A 9,250-nucleotide genomic window follows, 5' to 3' on the forward strand; every position below is an offset into this window, starting at 1 on the left:
CTTTTAGCGAGGCTATTTGGGCATTATAGCACGAAATGCCAATATGTTGCCCATCAACTACGAATCATGGCATAACATGCCTGATAGCAATAAAAATCAAGCTCTCTCTAATATTAAGGTAACAAAACGTTAATGTAATTTATAATACTTTGGTTTAAGTTTCATTTATATTTACTTCCTAAACTTGTGTTTTTTAGGAGAGGTTTGCTTTAGAGGTCTCTGATGCCTATATCAAGAAGGCATTGGGTAAAAAATGGAGAGACCATAAAAGCATTTTGAAAAAAGAATATTTTAAAAAACCCATAAGCCTCAAACAAAAATTGCAAAATGTCTCACCGGGAATGCTGAGGTACCAATGGGAAGATGCGGTTCGATTTTGGAATTCGAAGAAAGGAGAGGTATTATGTACTTGCAAACTCTTATAAATTTTATGGTTTATAGTATTTACTATATACGTAATAATAATTTTATTATGTAGGACCGTGAGCGAGTTGGAACAAGCAGCAGGCAAAAACAAAAATTTACGCACACGGCAGGGTCGAGAAGTTTTGCTTGTGTAGCTCAAGCCGCGGTACTATGGATTTATTAACTCTATCAAGTATTAATGACTTTTTACAATTAAATAATATTTACTACTATATTGTAGGAAGCCTCGTCTGGTCAAAAAGTTGGACGCCTTCAGCTTTTTGACATTACGCACAGGAAAAAAGATGGAACTCCGATGACATCTGAGGCTGCAGAAATTATGGTATATTTACTTAATAAAATTTGATTCATTATAAATATTTATAATATTTAATTATAATGCTTTAATTCGTCATTTTTATTAGTTTAATTTAAATAATGTTATGTTGTATTCCTTTTTATTGTATATTTTGTTTCTAACTCTTTAACTGATTTATTAGGAGAAACTAAAAGATAAGAAGATAGAGTATGAAGCGACTGCTTTGACTAATAGTTCTGTTAATTTTGAGGATATAGATAATAGAATTATTAATGAAGTTTTGGGTCCAGAAAGGTATGGTCGGGTTAGATTTCAAGGATCTGGTGTTAACCCGACCCAATATTTTGGATCCACCTCGCACCAATACATGCCTTCCGGGAGTCAAAGTCAAGCTGAAGTTCAGAGGCTAAAAGATTAGATAGTTCAGATACAAGCTAGCACAGATGAGCAAATTTCTCAACTTAGAGACGAGGCAGCAGCGCGGGAGGCGGAGGCAGCAACGAGGGAGGCGGAGCAGAACAGAAAATACAATAAACTCCAGCTACAGCTTCAGTCTATGATGACTATGTCCCAGCAATTTCAAAATCCGCCATCTTAGACATTTGTTTTCTTGTAACTTTTAACATTATTGTAAGAATATTTTGAATATTCATTTACAATTTATATAATATATTTTTCGTATAATTTTGTATTATTTAAATTTGCGGGTTTTGGTTGGATTTCATGGTATATTTGCTGTTTTTGGCTGAATTTTTTGCAGGAGTGTTGGATATAGGTGCAAAAATACATATTGCAAAACAGGGCAAATTAGCGGCGTTTTTTTTAAAAGCGCCGCTAAAAGTCGTGGCCTTTAGCGGCATTTTTTTATAAGTGCCGCTAAAAGTCGTGGTCTTTAGCGGCGCTTTTTTCAAAAAAACGCCACTAATTTTACTGGCGTTACATATAGCGACGTCCCAAGCGCCGCTAAAGGCAAAAAAAAAAACGCCGCTAAAAGTCTGTTTTCCTGTAGTGATATTATCCTTCATCTATATTATAGTTATGCACAAAATTAAACTTTGTGCGATTCCACTCCCATTTAAAGTCGTACACCTTATAAAACCATTTTTTAATCAAAAGTTGAGTTCGAACTAGTATTATGCGTACATCAAATGCGTCAGTTGACTAACCTTATTAGAAAATCTTGATAAGTCAAATTTACTTTTGCTCTTATTAGGTGTGATTTAACTTGTATGGGTATAATATATTTTAAAAAGTTTGATAGTCAATCACAAGATTTGAGTGAGATTGTAAGGATCTTTCTTATCTTAATCAATAGTTAAGGGTTTGATTTTCGTTTTGGGTATGGTGCAATTTTAAAATTCATAGACAACATTTACTTCTTAATAAGCCTACAGAATATAGAGAGTTATTACGTTCACTCCGATAGATATACTAAGAAATAAAATAAAATAAAATTTGATAGTGAATCTAATTTAATTTGTTGTTATTCGGTGTGATCTCATTTTTATTCCGTAAAATATGATTTTAAATTCTTTTATCGACATATATTATTTTTGATACTAATTTTGTTGTTATTCGGTGTGGGCATAATATATCATTTTCATTGGACTAATTAGGAATGAGATCACCGCAAATGATGTTTATTTGGTAGGTTAAAATGTAATTATGTAAATTTTATTGTCATTTTTAATTGTAAAATGTATTATATTAAAATGTTTTTATAATAATGTTAAAAGAATCAAATAAAATGGGGGGTTGTGCTATATATGTTAGCTGTTTAGCATTTTACGTCACAATCGAATAAAGGCAAATGATTTAAGACCTTAACCGAATTTATTAATTAAAATTTACTTTTCCAAACTCACGAAAATGGAAAAAGAATTACTGCAAAATAAATCAAATCATATGATATCATTTAAAACCGAACTACCTACATACAGGTTCAAATTGTTAAGCACTGCTTGCAAAAGAAGAGAAATATAGGTTTATGTAATAGAAATATATAAATGAGGTATAGAGGAAGGTCTGTGTGAACAAAAGAAAAGTCATCCAAAAAGCGAGGGGGATGTGTGGTGGCTCTTGCTTTGTGACAAAGGAAGAGCCAAATGTGGCGCAGAATGAGGGCTTTTCCATCAAGTTTCTGTCCAATGCCAGATAGTCTTATTGGATGCACGCTAACTATTTTATTTTTATTTACAATTTGGTTTCTCTCTATATTATTATGGATTTTCTTCTATAAATTTTATTACATACATGTACTGATAATTAATAAATATTAAATACAGTGATAATATATATTATATTTCAAAAAAGTTTTAATTTTAAAATAAAATTATTGAGAAAAATAAATATTAATCCAAATATAAAGTAACCGACATGTAATATATATATGTACATACGTATAAAAAAGCATGAATCATATTTATCAAGTATTTGTTTTTTAAATTTACCTTTAACCCAACGCCTTATTTTCAGCTTCACCCGGATTCTACCTTATGTGGTTTTGTCAACCTACTTATGTCCAAAGTATAGGGTGGCTGTGCCTAGAGGTTCTAATTAAGGAGAACACAAATCTGAATATTATTTTAAAAATGGCCTTTTTCCTCGAGGGAACGCATTAAGGCTCTTGAACAAAAATCCCTACAAGTCCCAATGTGTCATAATGAAATATAATGTTTAATTGTTTAATAATAATCAATTCATTGAATTGGTGTTAGACTTAAAGTACTAATTTAATTTAATTGAGAAAATAAAATAAAATATCATAAATTTATAAAGTAAATTATATTATTTTGATCATATTTTGATCATGTTTTTATTATTTTTATATTTGAATATTTGTCTTTTCAATTATTTTTATTTTACATTTTGTTTATCATTCAACCAAAGTTTCATTTATTATTTAAATCAATTTTTATAAATATATTTGTTATATAATTTTTTAACGTCGTGGGTGTGTCATAATCTAGCAATATTTAAGATTCTTATTGAGTTAGTATCACCTTTTAATTGAGTCTTAACTTAGTGAAGAATTTACCCTTTACTTTTACACAGCAATATATATTACTTTGAAGGTATTTTTATCCTTTCATGTAAAATTTAGAAAATATTTACACATGATGAGATCCAAACCCAATAATATTATAGTTTTTAAGGATAATGTCACATATGGTACATCTAGTTTCATAAGTTATCCAATGTAGTACTTATACTTGGAAAATGTCTAATGTAGTACATTAACTATCAATATGCGTTTTATTCTGGTATTTGTACTTTTATAAAATGTCTAATGTGGTACATGTACTTTGAAAATGTCCAATATGGTAACTAAACTATCAATATGTGTTTTATTATGTTACTTGGTGCTAATAATATTAGTGAATTACTAAACCAATCAATGAAAATTGACATGTAGAATTTTTTTCCAATCATTAGGTTCACATGGATAATATAATATTATGTGAAATACTAATAAAATAAAAATATATATATGAATAATAAAAAAGTAAATATTAAAATTACGTTAAAATATCTGTACATTAATGGACAATAAAAATATTATTTCAAATATTATTTCAAATGGCAAACTCTTTGGAGAAGATGTTCATATATTTGAATGGAAAAGATGACATTTTGGCTTATTTAAATTTAATATTTACTTCTTTTTATTAACTACATGTTTAGTTATTTTTATTTAATTTGATTTTTTAAAAAGTATTTGGTGTTTTTACATAATTTTATATTATCCATCTGTACTTGATAATCTGGGAAAAAAGTTCTACGTGTCAAATTTTTTATTGGTTGGTTGAGTAATTCAGTCATGGTATAAACACTAGGTACCGTAATAAAACACATATTGATAGCTCGAGTACCACATTGAACATTTTATGAAAGTAGAAGTACTATAATAGAACATGTAACATCCCAAATTAGGGCCTAAAACGGAATAGTGGTTTTGAAACCATAGATCCGAGGTAGAAATATTCATATAGATAAAGTTTTAAGGTCTACTATGTGATTAAATAACTGTGTGAAAATATCGATGAGAAATTTTACCGATAAGGTGTCCAATTGAATCATTAGGACTAAATTGCAATAAGTGAAAAACATATGTTCTAGTTGATTTAAGGACTTAAATGTGATGTGATTTGAAATTTGAAGTCCTTATTTAGTAAATAGACCATTATATGTCATTATGGACAAAAATGGACATAGAAGGGATAATATATCAAAGTTTTAATGGAAGGGAATTTTGGTCCATTGGTATTTAAAAGAATTAAAAGGGAAAAATAGTCAAAAATTGGGTCCATCTTCTCTATCCTTGGCTGAATAAGTAGCCATAGCTAGGGTTTTCTTTCATCTTTAAAGCTCAAAGTAACTGCATCCTAGCCCCGTTTTTAATGTTCTTTATATTTTTGAAATCCTCGTAGCTCGATTAAGCTATTTCTACCCTTAATTTGAGCTAGGGTTCATGTTCAAAAATATACCCATGAATGATATGCTTGTGCTTTGATGTCTAATGGAAGAATGTGGAGGTTTGAGACGTGATAAACAACTTTTACTAGGTGGTTTTTGGTGAAATTGATAAAAAGGACCTAATTGTAAAAGTTATAAAAACTATGTGTAAATGTGTGAATAAATGAAAATGTTGGGATGGTATAGGAGAATAAATGATTCGGCTAGGCTTGGGTAATGAGAAACTAAGATACTTTTCATTTTACGAGCCTAGGGGTAAATCGTAATTTTGTGAAATGTTAAGGGCAAAATTATAATTTTGCCATACCGTGATTTTGGACTGAATTGAAAAATGCGTATATTAAATGAACTAAATGTGCTATTATAGATCAAGGGGGACGAGGGATAGACCTTGATCGAGGAAAAGGCAAGGTTGTGGACTAAAACGCAAATTGTCATATTTTGCACCGAGGTAAGTTTTTTGTAAGTAATTCAATAACTCCAATGCTACATATTTAATGTTTGACATCATATGATACATGTATGTATACTTTAATGAAATTTACTTGTGATGATCTAATGGAAGTTTAGTGATATCCTCGTATCTCGGAAGCCTCAGGTGACCCAAATGAATACTTAAGACTTGGATGTCGTGAGACCGTGCTAAATGAGATTCCGTGTAAGACCATGTCTGGGACATGGCATCGGCATCCGAGATATGTTCATGCATAAGACCATATTTGGGACATGGCATCAGCGATAAAATGTATGCCAGTGTAAGACCATGTCTGGGACATGGATCGGGGATGATGTACGTGCAAGTGTAAGACCAGGTCTGGGACATGGCATTGGCGATGATGTATGTGCCAGTGTAAGACCATGTCTGGGAAATGGAATCGGTGATGATATATGTGCCAGTGTAAGACCATGTTTGGGACATGGCATCGGCGATAATATGTGGATTCATGTAAGACTATGTCGGGGACATGGCATTGGTACTTTATTTGGTGTATGATAATCCCGAGTGTCTTTTAGTATTCCGGGTGGTTCAACGAGCCATTCAAGATTTTGGGTTCAGAAGTGGAGTGATATGAGTAAGAATGTATGGTACAGGTATGTAAGTAAATCCGATGAGTATTGAACTCAATTCATGATGGGAAGTTTAGCATGAGTAGAAAGGAGTAAGATAAGCATGATGTTTAATGACGTTTAATGTCAATTTTGACTATGTTCATGTGTGCAATATGATATTGTGTGATAATTGATAACATGTTTAACCCACGATTATCTTGACTTATGCTGTTTATTATTTACATGCAACTTACTAAGCTTTGTGCTTACCTTCTCTCTTTTCCCTTTTCTTTTAGCATCACCAAGCTAGCTCGGGGATCGTGGAAGTCAGAGCTCGAGTCACACTATCAAAAAATCCTTTGGGGTATATTTGGTTTAATGCTTTTAAGTATGGCATGTGTAGGGGACTTAGCATTTTGTTACTTGTGTCATATTTGTTAGCCAAAGTGATGGCTCCTTTTGGTATATTATTTTCTTTTGTATATGGCCATGAAACATGGCTCATTTTGATTATTGGGTTAAAATTTCTAAATATTGATACATGCATGGGATGTGTTATTACTCGTGTGGTGTATGCTAAATTGGTTGCTAACAGTGAATGATAAAAGGTGGAACTCATGCTTGATGGATAAATGGTACCAATTAGCATAGTCATAATATGAACAAAGGTAAAGAAATGAAATGACTGAACTTGTCAAGTGAGGAGTTTTAAACATGTATACCATGATATGTGAATGTCATGCATGACGTAAAGTTTTGGAGGTCTAAGTAACCCAACCATTGCCTAATCTATCACCATTGACATGTGAATGTGTTTGTGTTGTTATGGGTGACAAGAGGACTTGGTAAATAGCCTCAAAATTCATCCACACGGGTAGATACACAAACGTGTGTTTGGATCGTGTGTGACACACGATCATCCCCATGAGCATGTTGTCCGACTGTGTGTCCCCTACACCTTAAATTTTCAAGTCAGTATGCATGGTAGTAAACACATGGGAAGAGACACGGCTGTGTGTCTCAGCCACGTGGAGGACACGGCCTTAGGACATGGGCGTGAGCCCAGGCCGTGTGAAGTTTGCACCTTAAATGCGAAAATTAAATTCACCACACGGCCTAGCACATGGGCGTGTGACTTGGCCGTGTGACCCTTAACTGATGCTAACGTCATAAACAGAGAGTTACACGGCTTGGGGACACGGGCGTGTCAAGGACACAAAGGCGTGTCTTATGTCCATACGGGCATGTGACCCTATTTTATGAAAATTTTTCTAAAGTTCACGATTTAGTCCCGAACCACCCCCGATGTATGTTTTGGGTCTTGTAGACCCATGAAAGGGACAATATGCATGTTTTTGAATAAATTTTAAATTTGAACAAAATTTTATGGCCCGGTTTTACATAGTAGTGTATGTTCAAGTCCGGTAATGCCTCGTATCCTGTCCAGGCATTGGAGATGGGTAAAGGGTGTTACAGAACACATATTGATAGTTCATGTACTACATTGGACATTTTTCAAAGTACAAGTATCACACTGAATATTTTATAAAAGTATAGGTACCAAATGTGACATTATTCCTAATTTTTAATAATTCAACTTTACCATTTCAAACAAAGTTACATTTTAATTGTTATATATATATATATTAAAAATCGTTACATAAAATTTTAACCCACATCGTGAGTATTCCAAAATCTAACAACAAGCCTTAAAAGGTAAAAAAACCCTTGACCTTGGAGGAAGGAGGGAATCAATTAAGCCCCTTAGTGAAAAACGCACTAAATCAAACCCTCAAACTCCCAAATTGTATAAACTAAGCCATTTATCAATGTTTTTCATCTTTGATTATTACATAGTTAATGTGATCATTAATGATGCCGACGTGATATCCACATCAACAAAAAAAACTTATTTAAAATTTTTATATCTACATTATTTATGGACTTAAAACTATGAAAAGTTATTTTTTAAAATATTTACAAAATTTTAAAACATTAGTAAAATTTATAAAATGTTAAATAAAATTAAAAAGTTCAAAAAATAAAAATTATTTAAATGTTTAAGTTTAAAATGAATTTGGACATATTGTTGTCCAGATTCAGTCTCATCCAAATTCATTTTAAATGTTCTTTTATAAAGTATTAAAATTTAATTTTCTTTAAAAACATGAGATATGTCTCAATGTTTTAAGTCTACGGGTACCTTTTAGGCAATAAAAAAATAAATATATTTTAAAAAATTTAAGTTAAACTGCACTCACGGCCACTCTAAAATGAAGTTTGTCCTATTTAGTCACTCTAAATTTTTTTCTCAATTTAGTTACTCCAAATAAAATAATTGTTCAAACTAGTCACTCTTGTTAAAAGTATATGTTGTCCACTAACGAATTGTTAATGTAGCATATTAGCCCATTGGGTGCTTGACACATGGAACTTTCTTTTTGTTGTCTTTCCCAAACTCCCAATAATCCTTCCCTATTCTCTCTCTCTCTCTCTCTCTCTCTCTTTTAAAGCCCTTGGCTGTCACTTCCCAACTCACCATTGCCACAAGCCTCGAACCGCCATCGCCATCTAGCTGCCATGTAACACCCCTAACCCGTATCCGTCACCGGAATAGGTTAAGAGGCATTATCAGGCTCATAACTTAGATCAAAACAATCAAATATCAAATACCATTCATTCATGTTCATTATGAACTTAAACCGAGCATACAAGGTCTAATCCATGCATTTAGGACCAAACCGATAACGTGTGAACTTTTCAAAACTTATAAAAATTTTCAACTTTTAAAAGGTCACATACTTGTGTGAACAGGCCGTGTACCTTACACGATATTAGACACACCCGTGTGTCTAAGCCGCGACGAAACAGGGCATACATACTGACGTGTCCACATGGCCACAAGACACGCCCGTATGCCAGGCCGTGTGAAAATTAGGGAGGCTACTAACTTGGCCACACGGCTGATCACACGCTCGTGTGCCAACCCATGTGCCACAC

At 32.5% G+C, this 9,250-nt stretch overlaps 1 long non-coding RNA gene across 1 annotated transcript; it reads left to right on the plus strand.

Annotated features, from left to right (window-relative positions):
- Positions 1 to 315: 315 nt before the first annotated feature.
- LOC128296282 (uncharacterized) lies at positions 316 to 1,408 on the plus strand. Its single transcript, XR_008286838.1, has 3 exons — positions 316 to 398; positions 479 to 748; positions 1,019 to 1,408. It is a non-coding gene; the product is annotated as an uncharacterized LOC128296282 (long non-coding RNA).
- Positions 1,409 to 9,250: the final 7,842 nt, after the last annotated feature.

The sequence above is a fragment of the Gossypium arboreum genome, chromosome 8 (assembly GCF_025698485.1).
Source record: "Gossypium arboreum isolate Shixiya-1 chromosome 8, ASM2569848v2, whole genome shotgun sequence".
Taxonomy (NCBI): Eukaryota; Viridiplantae; Streptophyta; class Magnoliopsida; order Malvales; family Malvaceae; genus Gossypium; species Gossypium arboreum.